This window comes from Ixodes scapularis, unplaced genomic scaffold, assembly GCF_016920785.2.
Source record: "Ixodes scapularis isolate PalLabHiFi unplaced genomic scaffold, ASM1692078v2 PGA_scaffold7__128_contigs__length_106722199, whole genome shotgun sequence".
NCBI lineage: Eukaryota > Metazoa > Arthropoda > Arachnida > Ixodida > Ixodidae > Ixodes > Ixodes scapularis.
Window position 1 is genome coordinate 35,688,510 of NW_024609882.1, and position 13,933 is coordinate 35,702,442.

At 48.8% G+C, this 13,933-nt stretch overlaps 1 pseudogene; it reads right to left on the reverse strand.

Annotated features, from left to right (window-relative positions):
• Positions 1 to 221: 221 nt before the first annotated feature.
• On the reverse strand, positions 222 to 12,942 carry LOC115312289 (annotated as a pseudogene).
• Between the last annotated feature and the right edge of the window lie 991 nt (positions 12,943 to 13,933).

A 13,933-nucleotide genomic window follows, 5' to 3' on the forward strand; every position in this document is an offset into this window, starting at 1 on the left:
CAGTATCATTTGGCGGCACTTGAAGCTCACTGCTTGCCCACTGTGAGTCTATCAATAAAAACACCCCACCGCCATGCGCGTTGCGGTCATTACGATAGACTGCAAAGCCCTTAGGAAACACTTCGCTATTAAGCAGTGAGTCATCGAGACACGACTCAGTGCCCATGACTACGCATGGCTGTATTGCCTCTACTAAACAGGAAAACTCGTCTACTTTATTTTTAAGACTGCGGCAGTTTATCAACAGAACCGTCGGGCGAGCATTTGAAGATATGGATACATTATCAGAAGTTGTATGAGCGAAAGGTCTATGCCATTCTTGTGTTCTTACATGTCTATTACCATGCACGAGGACCGCCTTCTTTTGTTCAGTATCCCAGATTTACGCTTCTTCATTCACGATCAGCTTATCGTACGACAAAAAGACTTTGTTAGCCTTGTTTAACCTTATTTCTTTTGAAAAATCCCATAACATACGTCTTTTATCGCGAAGTGTTTTGCTAAAATCCTCTGAGACACTGTAGTTGGTATTTTTAAATTTGAACCCCGCGTGTAATATGCTTTCTTTTTCATCCCACGACACAAAGTTTACAATAATTGACCTTTTCCCATTCGCTCTATATTGACCAATCCGATGTGCCCTTTGAATCGAAATGGGGTTGATGCCCATTTTATTATTACAGAGTTGTAGCACATGTTTCTTCGATTCTTCCCATGTCTCATTGCTTTTCGTATCATCTATGCCGTAAAACATCAGATTGCACCTTCAACTGCGGTTTTCAAGGGCGTCAATCTGTGCTTGTAGATTTTTGGTCAATCCCTCAAAACCATCAACACGTTTTTCTAAGTGGTCATTGCTCTTAATCAAGGTGTCCAGTTTCTTTTCAAATTCTTCTTGCTTACTTTGAATACTGGAAAGTTGTGTCGTAACCCTGTTCATGCTAGCAGTTAGGCTCATAAGCGTGGATTCCATATTTGCCATCTGTTCAGCCTTCGTAGGGGGACCTGGATTCAATTCGACATCACCCGCCAGTAATAACAATACTATAAATACCAATTTTCTCCAAAACCTACGGTGCACATAAAAGCAATGATGCTTATAACGTGTATACGTCAATAGGAAAACATCTTTGGGTGGAGCCGGCAGGTAAAAACAAACTCTAGGATAATATCCAGAGTAAACAGTACCAACCTGCATGCGAAAAAAGCACGGTGAACTCATGCTGGGATCCCTGCCGGCTCCAATTCCCGAAGAAGTGGTGGCGTCGGCCGTCTTATAAAGCCGCTGAAATAGTCCATTTGTTGCAGTAGGGGTGGCAGCCACGGGAACACTGAAGAACGCCCCCCGATGCAGAACCGCCGATGTCATGGTCGCGTTCGCCGTGAAGTCAGTGGAAATCCACCTGCTTGATGTGGTCGTTGATGGGCCACTCCCGCCAAAGCCGTCGGTACTGATAAAGCAGAGTGCCGACAGGACTGTCGCCTGCATGCAAAAAAAGCACGGTGAACTCATGCTGGGATCCCTGCCGGCTCCAATTCCCGAAGAAGTGGTGGCGTCGGTCGTCTTATAAAGCCGCTGGGATAGTCCATTTTTTGCAGTAGGGGTGGCAGCCACGGGAACACTGAAGAACACCCCCCGATGCAGAACCGTCGATGTCATGGTCGCGTTCGCCGTGAAGTCAGTGGAAATCCACCTGCTTGATGTGATCGCTGATGGGCCACTCCCGCCAAAGCCGTCGCTACTGATAAAGCAGAGTGCCGACAGGACTGTCGCCTGCATGCGAAAAAAGCACGGTGAACTCATGCTGGGATCCCTGCCGGCTCCAATTCCCGAAGAAGTGGTGGCGTCGGTCGTCTTATAAAGCCGCTGGGATAGTCCATTTTTTGCAGTAGGGGTGGCAGCCACGGGAACACTGAAGAACACCCCCCGATGCAGAACCGTCGATGTCATGGTCGCGTTCGCCGTGAAGTCAGTGGAAATCCACCTGCTTGATGTGATCGTTGATGGGCCACTCCCGCCAAAGCCGTCGCTACTGATAAAGCAGAGTGCCGACAGGACTGTCGCCTGCATGCGAAAAAAGCACGGTGAACTCATGCTGGGATCCCTGCCGGCTCCAATTCCCGAAGAAGTGGTGGCGTCGGCCGTCTTATAAAGCCGCTGAAATAGTCCATTTGTTGCAGTAGGGGTGGCAGCCACGGGAACACTGAAGAACGCCCCCCGATGCAGAACCGCCGATGTCATGGTCGCGTTCGCCGTGAAGTCAGTGGAAATCCACCTGCTTGATGTGGTCGTTGATGGGCCACTCCCGCCAAAGCCGTCGGTACTGATAAAGCAGAGTGCCGACAGGACTGTCGCCTGCATGCAAAAAAAGCACGGTGAACTCATGCTGGGATCCCTGCCGGCTCCAATTCCCGAAGAAGTGGTGGCGTCGGTCGTCTTATAAAGCCGCTGGGATAGTCCATTTTTTGCAGTAGGGGTGGCAGCCACGGGAACACTGAAGAACACCCCCCGATGCAGAACCGTCGATGTCATGGTCGCGTTCGCCGTGAAGTCAGTGGAAATCCACCTGCTTGATGTGATCGTTGATGGGCCACTCCCGCCAAAGCCGTCGCTACTGATAAAGCAGAGTGCCGACAGGACTGTCGCCTGCATGCGAAAAAAGCACGGTGAACACATGCTGGGATCCCTGCCGGCTCCAATTCCCGAAGAAGTGGTGGCGTCGGTCGTCTTATAAAGCCGCTGGGATAGTCCATTTTTTGCAGTAGGGGTGGCAGCCACGGGAACACTGAAGAACACCCCCCGATGCAGAACCGTCGATGTCATGGTCGCGTTCGCCGTGAAGTCAGTGGAAATCCACCTGCTTGATGTGATCGTTGATGGGCCACTCCCGCCAAAGCCGTCGCTACTGATAAAGCAGAGTGCCGACAGGACTGTCGCCTGCATGCGAAAAAAGCACGGTGAACTCATGCTGGGATCCCTGCCGGCTCCAATTCCCGAAGAAGTGGTGGCGTCGGTCGTCTTATAAAGCCGCTGGGATAGTCCATTTTTTGCAGTAGGGGTGGCAGCCACGGGAACACTGAAGAACACCCCCCGATGCAGAACCGTCGATGTCATGGTCGCGTTCGCCGTGAAGTCAGTGGAAATCCACCTGCTTGATGTGATCGTTGATGGGCCACTCCCGCCAAAGCCGTCGCTACTGATAAAGCAGAGTGCCGACAGGACTGTCGCCTGCATGCGAAAAAAGCACGGTGAACTCATGCTGGGATCCCTGCCGGCTCCAATTCCCGAAGAAGTGGTGGCGTCGGTCGTCTTATAAAGCCGCTGGGATAGTCCATTTTTTGCAGTAGGGGTGGCAGCCACGGGAACACTGAAGAACACCCCCCGATGCAGAACCGTCGATGTCATGGTCGCGTTCGCCGTGAAGTCAGTGGAAATCCACCTGCTTGATGTGATCGTTGATGGGCCACTCCCGCCAAAGCCGTCGCTACTGATAAAGCAGAGTGCCGACAGGACTGTCGCCTGCATGCGAAAAAAGCACGGTGAACACATGCTGGGATCCCTGCCGGCTCCAATTCCCGAAGAAGTGGTGGCGTCGGTCGTCTTATAAAGCCGCTGGGATAGTCCATTTTTTGCAGTAGGGGTGGCAGCCACGGGAACACTGAAGAACACCCCCCGATGCAGAACCGTCGATGTCATGGTCGCGTTCGCCGTGAAGTCAGTGGAAATCCACCTGCTTGATGTGATCGTTGATGGGCCACTCCCGCCAAAGCCGTCGCTACTGATAAAGCAGAGTGCCGACAGGACTGTCGCCTGCATGCGAAAAAAGCACGGTGAACTCATGCTGGGATCCCTGCCGGCTCCAATTCCCGAAGAAGTGGTGGCGTCGGTCGTCTTATAAAGCCGCTGGGATAGTCCATTTTTTGCAGTAGGGGTGGCAGCCACGGGAACACTGAAGAACACCCCCCGATGCAGAACCGTCGATGTCATGGTCGCGTTCGCCGTGAAGTCAGTGGAAATCCACCTGCTTGATGTGATCGTTGATGGGCCACTCCCGCCAAAGCCGTCGCTACTGATAAAGCAGAGTGCCGACAGGACTGTCGCCTGCATGCGAAAAAAGCACGGTGAACTCATGCTGGGATCCCTGCCGGCTCCAATTCCCGAAGAAGTGGTGGCGTCGGTCGTCTTATAAAGCCGCTGGGATAGTCCATTTTTTGCAGTAGGGGTGGCAGCCACGGGAACACTGAAGAACACCCCCCGATGCAGAACCGTCGATGTCATGGTCGCGTTCGCCGTGAAGTCAGTGGAAATCCACCTGCTTGATGTGATCGTTGATGGGCCACTCCCGCCAAAGCCGTCGCTACTGATAAAGCAGAGTGCCGACAGGACTGTCGCCTGCATGCAAAAAAAGCACGGTGAACTCATGCTGGGATCCCTGCCGGCTCCAATTCCCGAAGAAGTGGTGGCGTCGGTCGTCTTATAAAGCCGCTGGGATAGTCCATTTTTTGCAGTAGGGGTGGCAGCCACGGGAACACTGAAGAACACCCCCCGATGCAGAACCGTCGATGTCATGGTCGCGTTCGCCGTGAAGTCAGTGGAAATCCACCTGCTTGATGTGATCGTTGATGGGCCACTCCCGCCAAAGCCGTCGCTACTGATAAAGCAGAGTGCCGACAGGACTGTCGCCTGCATGCGAAAAAAGCACGGTGAACTCATGCTGGGATCCCTGCCGGCTCCAATTCCCGAAGAAGTGGTGGCGTCGGTCGTCTTATAAAGCCGCTGGGATAGTCCATTTTTTGCAGTAGGGGTGGCAGCCACGGGAACACTGAAGAACACCCCCCGATGCAGAACCGTCGATGTCATGGTCGCGTTCGCCGTGAAGTCAGTGGAAATCCACCTGCTTGATGTGATCGTTGATGGGCCACTCCCGCCAAAGCCGTCGCTACTGATAAAGCAGAGTGCCGACAGGACTGTCGCCTGCATGCAAAAAAAGCACGGTGAACTCATGCTGGGATCCCTGCCGGCTCCAATTCCCGAAGAAGTGGTGGCGTCGGTCGTCTTATAAAGCCGCTGGGATAGTCCATTTTTTGCAGTAGGGGTGGCAGCCACGGGAACACTGAAGAACACCCCCCGATGCAGAACCGTCGATGTCATGGTCGCGTTCGCCGTGAAGTCAGTGGAAATCCACCTGCTTGATGTGATCGTTGATGGGCCACTCCCGCCAAAGCCGTCGCTACTGATAAAGCAGAGTGCCGACAGGACTGTCGCCTGCATGCAAAAAAAGCACGGTGAACTCATGCTGGGATCCCTGCCGGCTCCAATTCCCGAAGAAGTGGTGGCGTCGGTCGTCTTATAAAGCCGCTGGGATAGTCCATTTTTTGCAGTAGGGGTGGCAGCCACGGGAACACTGAAGAACACCCCCCGATGCAGAACCGTCGATGTCATGGTCGCGTTCGCCGTGAAGTCAGTGGAAATCCACCTGCTTGATGTGATCGTTGATGGGCCACTCCCGCCAAAGCCGTCGCTACTGATAAAGCAGAGTGCCGACAGGACTGTCGCCTGCATGCAAAAAAAGCACGGTGAACTCATGCTGGGATCCCTGCCGGCTCCAATTCCCGAAGAAGTGGTGGCGTCGGTCGTCTTATAAAGCCGCTGGGATAGTCCATTTTTTGCAGTAGGGGTGGCAGCCACGGGAACACTGAAGAACACCCCCCGATGCAGAACCGTCGATGTCATGGTCGCGTTCGCCGTGAAGTCAGTGGAAATCCACCTGCTTGATGTGATCGTTGATGGGCCACTCCCGCCAAAGCCGTCGCTACTGATAAAGCAGAGTGCCGACAGGACTGTCGCCTGCATGCGAAAAAAGCACGGTGAACTCATGCTGGGATCCCTGCCGGCTGCAATTCCCGTGTTTCGTATGTGACGAAAGATTTGTTCAAAATAGTTTTACAATTATTTCGAACCGGATGTCGAAGTAGTCACTTCCTAAAAAAAAGGCATCTCTATTAAATCGTGAAATGTTAAGATCTTTCTGGTTACGTGTTCGATATTCGCGGGGGAGACCAACACGGGAGATGCAGATTTACGACTTTGTGGTCAGGGGTAGAAGAGAGAAGGCACACAGGTCCCCAACAAACGAATGTTGCTATAAGCTTGACAGTTTATAACAAGAATGATTTCCGGTGTTTACAAATCCAGTGCGCAGCATGCGGTCCCCACAGCCCAGCGCGGGCGTATCTGTCGCGTTAGAAACCAAGCAAACCACGGGCCATACGCACGAACACTGATTACATCACCGGCCAGAAACGATGTATCAAAGCCGTGTTCGTGAGATCCCCCCTGCCGTGTGGAAGTCTTCACAGCTCCACTTTTTGCTCTTTTTTCGACATTTTTCTTCTCCGCCTTTATGGTTAGCATCTCTGTTGCCTGTCTTCTTAGTGCGTGAGCATTACCTGGCTCAGTCAGCGAAAAAGCCGTCGGCAAAATCCGTCGGCAAAATCCGTCGTAAAATACGTGGCTTGTCCAACACAATCCAACATAATAATAATAAAAAAACTCTAGTTACGAGATATCTTTGGTCACGTGATCTCTCTGGTCACGTGACCTATCTAGTCATGTGGCCAAACCAAAAAAAAGTCTGTGGTCACGTGACCAAACAAAAAAAACCTCTGGTCACTTGACCTCTCTGGTTACGTGAGCACGAAACCATCCCCTGCCTGGTTATGAACCTAGGCCCTCTTGATCGCGCAACTAGTGCCCTATTCGTTGCGGAAACACAACTCGGGAACAGGTAGTGCTCGGGCATTCTCACATCGTAAGAGAAAGCTTAGGTGCCCTTATAGTTTTTTTTTTCTTTTTGCCTGTACTTATTTCACGCCCCTTGCCTGCACATATTTCACACCAAGAGATGCAACGAGTCAAGCTATCCAATATTGGACCTCTTGACGCGTTGGACCTCTTGACACATCGAGGCACGAGTCAAGAGATCCAATATGGGTCAAGAGGTCCAACGCGTCAAGAGGTCCAACGAGTCAAGAGATCCACGGCGAGTCAAGAGGTCCAACGCGTCAAGAGGTCCAATATTGGACCTCTTGACTCGTTGGACCTCTTGACGCGTTGGACCTCTTGACTCGGAATCCACCCCCCCCCTTTCCCGCCTCGCTTATGGTCAAGAGGTCCAACGAGTCAAAAGGTCCAACGAGTCAAGAGGTCCAATAGCCACGTGACAGGCGGGTCAAGAGGTCCAACGAGTCAAAAGGTCCAATTCGAGTCAAGAGGTCCAACGCGTCAAGAGGTCCAACGAGTCAAAAGGTCCAATTTGTGTCAAGAGGTCCAACGCGTCAAGAGGTCCATCGAGTCAAGGGGTCCAAGTTCCAACGCGTCAAGAGGTCCAACGCGTCAAGAGGTCCATCGCGAACTTCATATCTGTGTTCCAGTCTCTCTGTTCTAGGACTTATTCATACCATTTCTACGGAAGTGTCTCTCATATTCCCGAGATATAAAATACAAATGTACCTCAGCATCTCGCATTTAGCCTTTCCTTTCATGTACCTCAGTATATTTAAACGCAAATACTTCCTTGGGTAACATTGTCCAGTACCGGGTTTTATATGTTTTATTAAAAATATGATGCACTACTATTTTATGCTTTAGTTTTTATTCACTGAGTTCGCCGATTCACTAAAGAGGTAAATAACAGAACATGGCAAGAAGCTCAAATATCACTGAAGGGTGTCTTTAAACGAGCCCAAATTATGCCATTTGGCGTCCAATAGAGTGTTGCTAATGAATGTGAGCATTGTCCCCTTGAAACGTTATGACCGGTGCAAGCTATAGAGGGTTAATTTGGGCCGTTGGCTTACTTAAAGGCAGGGAGCAGCCACAAATACTTATGCTAGCGATTTTTTAACTCCTTTACTGCTCTTTATTTTTGAGAATGCTGTGAAATAAACCATAAACTGAACGTTTCATGATTAAGCATTCTTGACACGAATTACATAACACTTGTTTGTCGATATCATTTACTTTTAGTTGAAATTACGCGATGTGTTAGTCGGTTGGAATTGTAAGATGGTGGGTTACTTGCTCAATCATTTTTAGAAAATTGGGTCATAGAGATTGAAGTTGATTGAAGAAAAGTTCGTGTCGGAAAGCAGGTCGATCTCTGAAGCCGATAAATCTCTACTGTGTCCAGTGCTAGGCCATGGAGAATGGAAAAATGACTAACTTTACATGCCATGCTGCGCCAGGGCAAACTGTCTCTTCAAGTTCTTTGAAGACCAAGCACTTCAAAATAACAAGGAAGCTATTTTGACAAAACGTGAACAAATTTAAACAATTATTACAACTTTTGAAAATGATGTCACAGAAATAAAAAAAAAAGAACTATACGTTCAGTTATCCTGACGTCAAACGCCGTAGTAGTGCTTTAGTGTGATGGTAGACGTGGAAATAGCAAATAACTATGGACATATCCTTTGTATGTGACGAAAGATGTGTTCAAGATAGTTTTACAATTATTTCGAACCCGGATGTCGAAGTAGTCACTTCCTAAAAAAAAATGCATCTCAAATCTCGATATTCGCGGGGGAGAGCAACACGGGAGATGCAGATTTACGACTTTGTGGTCATGGGTAGAAGAGAGAAGGCACACAGGTCCCCAACAAACGAATGTTGATATAAGCTTGACAGTTTAAAACAACAATGATTTCCAGTGTTTACGAATCCAGTGCCCAGCATGCGATCCCCACAGCCCACGGCGCGCCTATCTGTCGCTTCAAAAACCAAGCAAATCACGGGTCATACGCACGAACACTGATTACATCACAGGCCAGAAACGATGTATTAAAGCCGTGTTCGTGAGATCCCCCCTGCCGTGTGGAAGACTTCACAGCTCAACCTTTTGCTCTTTTTTCGACATTTTCTTCTCTGCCTTTATTGTTAGCATCCCTGTTGTCAGCTTTTTTAATGCGTGAGCATTACCTGGCTCAGTCAGCGAAAAAGCCGCCGGCAAAATCGGTCGTCAAAATCAGTGACTTTTCCAACACAATAATAATAAAAAAAACGGGAATATTGGACCTCTTTACGCGTTGGACCTCTTGACACATCGAGGCACGAGTCAAGAGATCCAATATGGGTCAAGAGGTCCAACGCGTCAAGAGGTCCAACGAGTCAAGAGATCCACGGCGAGTCAAGAGGTCCAACGCGTCAGGAGGTCCAACGCGTCAAGAGGTCCAATATTGGACCTCTTGACTCGTTGGACCTTTTGACGCGTTGGACCTCTTGACTCGGAATCTTTCCTTCCCTTTAAAGGGAGGGTTGTTTTTATTTTGGTGAAGTCGAGCGCAGTGACACTGTCACGCGAATTGATCAGCGCAAAGGGAGGTTTGTCACTCTTTAGTTCCGCAAAGCCTTTTTTTTTTTTTTTGCAACACGAAGCCTTTGAATTTTTTTTTTTTACTCTAACAACAATGACGAAAAAATCCAAATAAACAAAGAGGTGGGGGGGCAAGATTTATTTGCTTTTTTTTTAGTCCCTTTGTTTTTTCTTTGCGATCGAAGACGGGGAGAGGAGGACGCCGAGTGATTGTGTGCCTCTTCAAGAAGCTGGAGGCGGTAGGTGCACAGAGAATAATTATCAATGTCCTTCTCGGTTATAGTGACTACGACCATTTTTATAATATCACAACACAAGACAACGCTCCGTCTACCCTAATATCCACTAAAAGAGATGTGATAATATGTCAAGGTGTTATTGCCACAAGCATCCTCGTTCGTTGCTCCACACTTATAATCTCTTAGAAAACAGGGTGTATTTTAGAGCGCAGCTCTTAGGGGCCCGTTCCCGGCTTGAGCGGCGTCGCCGTCGCCGTCGGCGTCACCGTCGCCGTCGCCGTCGGCGTCGGCGTAACCAAGGTCATCCCAAGGTCACGTGACCCCCAAGGTCACGTGACCCCTCTCAAGGTCATCTCAAGGTCACGTGACCCCCTGAAGGTCACGTGACCCCTTCCAAGGTCATCTCAAGGTCACGTGACCCCAAGATGGCCCCACGTGACCCTTTGAAGGTCACGTGACCCCCAAGTCACGTGACCCCTCTGAGGTCACGTGACCCCCGAGGTCACGTGGTCGCCTCCCCAAGGTCACGTGACCCCCGAGGTCACGTGGTCGCCTCCCCAAGGTCACGTGACCCCTTCCAAGGTCATCTCAAGGTCACGTGACCCCCAGGTCACGTGACCCCTCTGAGGTCACGTGACCCCTCTGAGGTCACGTGACCCCCCGAGGTCACGTGACCCCTCCAGGTCACGTGACCCCCAAGGTCACGTGGGGGTCACCTTTGGGGTCACGTGGCCTTGAGGTCACCCCCAGGTCACGCCTCCCCGAGGTCACGTGACCCCCTCCCCGAAGTCACGTGACACCCCCCCCCCCCCGGAGCATATTAAAGAATGAGGGGAGGAGGAGGAGAAGGGGGAGGGGTCTACCCTCCCCTCAGTACCCTTCACTCCTCCTCCTCAAGAGCTGCGCTCCAATTCGGCGTTACAGGGATTTGTAAACGGCTTTCACTTTTTTTTTTCTGTTTCTTTCACCTTATTTAACCCTGTTTTAAAAGCTACTTACTTGTTTGTAGTCCAACTTCTAGGGTTGGTCCACTTTATTTGTAAATTCCAGCAAGTCAGTCACCCGTTTTGTGAGTCAGCTTTTTGCGAGCACTTCGAAAATGGTAATAGTCTTCCTTTTTTCTTCTTCCTGTTTTTATACCTCAGCAGGGACGCATCTTATCTTAAGCAGATATTTTTACAACTAAAACATAATGGTGGCTGACGTAGACTTGATATTCTGGGCTTGAGGAGAGAGTGAAACTCGTGAGTGGGGGGGCCATAGCGCGGCTTAGTTAGTACTCTGCCCTTCGCTGCCCGTGGCATCAGCGGACGTCTACCTGGAGAACACCGGAGTAAACTGCAGTCGGTTCGTGCTCCGTGCGTTTTTGAACGGCACCAAGAAAGGTACACACGGCAAACGCACATTTACATTTCCTTGTTTTAGCAGACGTTATCATTAATTGTTGTTATGGGTGTTTTTTATTTTTTTTATTTTCGATTACTTATATTTATATACTAGAAACTTTTTTATTCACCAACGTCTCAACCGAGGCTCGACCTGTTCAGAACCAAAAGAAGATCGAGCCAAACCTTATTTATTATTTAATTATCATCTTACCGTTACAACTATGTTTTGCTATTGTCTGGTAATATATGCCGGTATAGTAAGACGTACATAAATCAATTATTATTCAAGTTTTTGTCTAGATGTATGATGACTTCTACAGCTTCGCGATTTCGTAGATCAGTCCGATGACTCCGATAACGATACCCGATACTCCGCTGCCGCCTTTGCGCATTCATCGTCTCGTTATCGGGGAGATCTACTAAAACTCGAATATCAGGCGACGGCTGCAACGAGGAAGCTTTGCGCAATCTTCGATGTAAATAGTACTTCCATTGCTTCGCTGAAAAAGCTCAATGCAGAGCATAAAACACTCGTGAGGCAGAATACGCATCTAGTGCCTCAGTTCGAAGGGTGTTCAGCGTAGCAAGTCGACATATTGAGTAAGAAATAACGCAAAATGTCCGACGAGACTTTTGAGAGTCAGCTGTTGCTCAAAATACTCAAGGTCATTAAATGGAACAGGTTGCAACAATAAGAACTTGAACAACACCCTTCCCTTTGTTTCTTAATTGAAGACAATATTGGTGAAAGTAACGGATTACTTTTTGGGATAACGGTCACTTACTTTCATGGGAGGGTAATTGTGATGGTAATAAATTACAATTTAGCCTTGAGTAATTGTAAATGTCCTTCCTTACTATTTTTCAGTAACGTAAACAAGTCTGAGTGCAACCCCTTAAAAAAAAAAAAGAAGAAACTAGTTTCAGGTTAGATTTTAGCTACTACTAATAATAAAAAAAAATAGTATAGTGTGGAGGGATAATAGACCCTTTTCAAAAACATGACAACCCTGTTCGCAATTGGCAACAGAGGGCGCGCTCTCCATGGTGAAGGTAGAGTAACTGTATATGCTCCGCTCTGCAAGCAGAGCCTATACAGTTACTCTAGGTGAAGGTACATGTTTTTTCTTCGGCCCGTTGGCTCTGCGTGAAAAAGCGGCATGGCAAATGCAAGTAACGCGGTTCTGTTTCCCACCGCCAGCTGGGATAATGACCTTACTAGCTAGCTTGGTAGGGGTGAAACCTAAAAACAAAGGGCTCTCATCATGATGTGTCCGCAAGTCATTTTTGGAGTCCACAAAATGTCTAGCCCGCTAAGCTTGCATAAAAAAGATGCCCTCAAGGGCAACTTATTGCGGTACTGTCCCAATACTGCATGGTAGCATAAAGTAAAGTATGGTGCTCGTGGATGTTTCAGTAACATAAAAAAAAAATATTTTCGAAAAACGCGTCTCCAAAATGGAGTTTTTTTTTTTTTTTTTTTTTTTTTTGTCTGCCACGCGTAGTTTTGTTAAAGAGCAGAAAACGGTCGCACGACTGATACGCGAATTCGACTGCTCGTTTAGCTACGCCAACGGCATCTGCCTAACGAGCAACACGAAGTAAAGGTGCAATAAAATAACAACGTAGTGCGTTAAGCAACTGCATGCAAAATCGGGCCGAACGGCAGCAGGTGCACCGGGTGAAACCGACGCTCGTTTATCCGCTTCAGACGTATCCGTGTAACAGCAGCTGGTAAAGAAAACGCAAATTAGTATAATGCAGAACCAATAAAATGCATGCAAATTTGTGAGGTTAGCCAAACGACCGCGGCAGCGGACCGTTTGGCTAACCTTTCAACACTGACCAATCCGGACGAATCCTGATCTTCCGTCCAGATTCGTCGGTGTATCCACCATACTGCGTGAAGACCGGGACACAGCAGTGTGTTGGCACCTTCATTGGTACTCTAAAGCGCTTAAACTGTTCTTAAAACATCAGAAAAAGTGCCTAAAGCTCGACTGGTGCACAGCGAGGTTGCGACCTGCTTTCCTTCACCCTGGCACGCAGCTGCTCACCGTCTCGGTGTTGCCGTGGTTACCATGCCGAGAGACACTGCTGCCGGGTTTTCTGCAAGGGGTAACACGAACATGCAATTGCCGGGTTTTATATGTTTTAATTAAACCAGTCTGCGTTGCGGAAAGTACTTATCCGGGGTCCTCAAACAAGCGGAAACATTAACCGCTCATTCACACTGGAAGCGGATCCGCGTTCGCAAAGCGGTTGCGAACGCGGTTGTATAAATATCCAGTATACAATTGCACGTGCAGTTGATGTCATCGAGTGCGCGTGCAATTTCACTGGATCTTCATACAACCGCGTTCGCAACCGCTTCGCGAACGCGGGTCCGCTTCCAGTGTGAATGAGCGGTAAGACGTGCTCCGCAAAACCCTGTCTGAGCACAGTAGAACAAAAAGGCAAAAATGTGATCGCGAGCTGTGTAGAACTGTGGACGTTGATGACTACGCACGTGCGAATAGTGGATTTTGAATTCGAAGCGAAATGGAAGCGAGAAGTGGTCTTGTCCGAATATTGAATAGTTTCGCCAAATCTTTAACTACTGCACCATGCAAACCCAGCTGAAACTCGTGAAGGTTGTTTCCAATCTTCCACTTGTCCATTTCTAAGCTAGACTAATTTTAATCCATCTATATTTATGGACTGTGGTCTTAGAATGTTCAATGCCTATATTAGGATGGCAAGTAAACGACGTGTTTGATATTAAATTGATCCTATAGAGATGCCCAGCTACACCTATAATCTGGAGTCACTAAATGAGTGACGCTTAGAGTAGCGGCACTCTGTTCTCCGACATTGTTCTGGGCGCCGCCATCCTGGTGCTTAGTACAGAGCAGACGCAACTGCCGATCGTCATGCTTCAAAAGTGTGACTT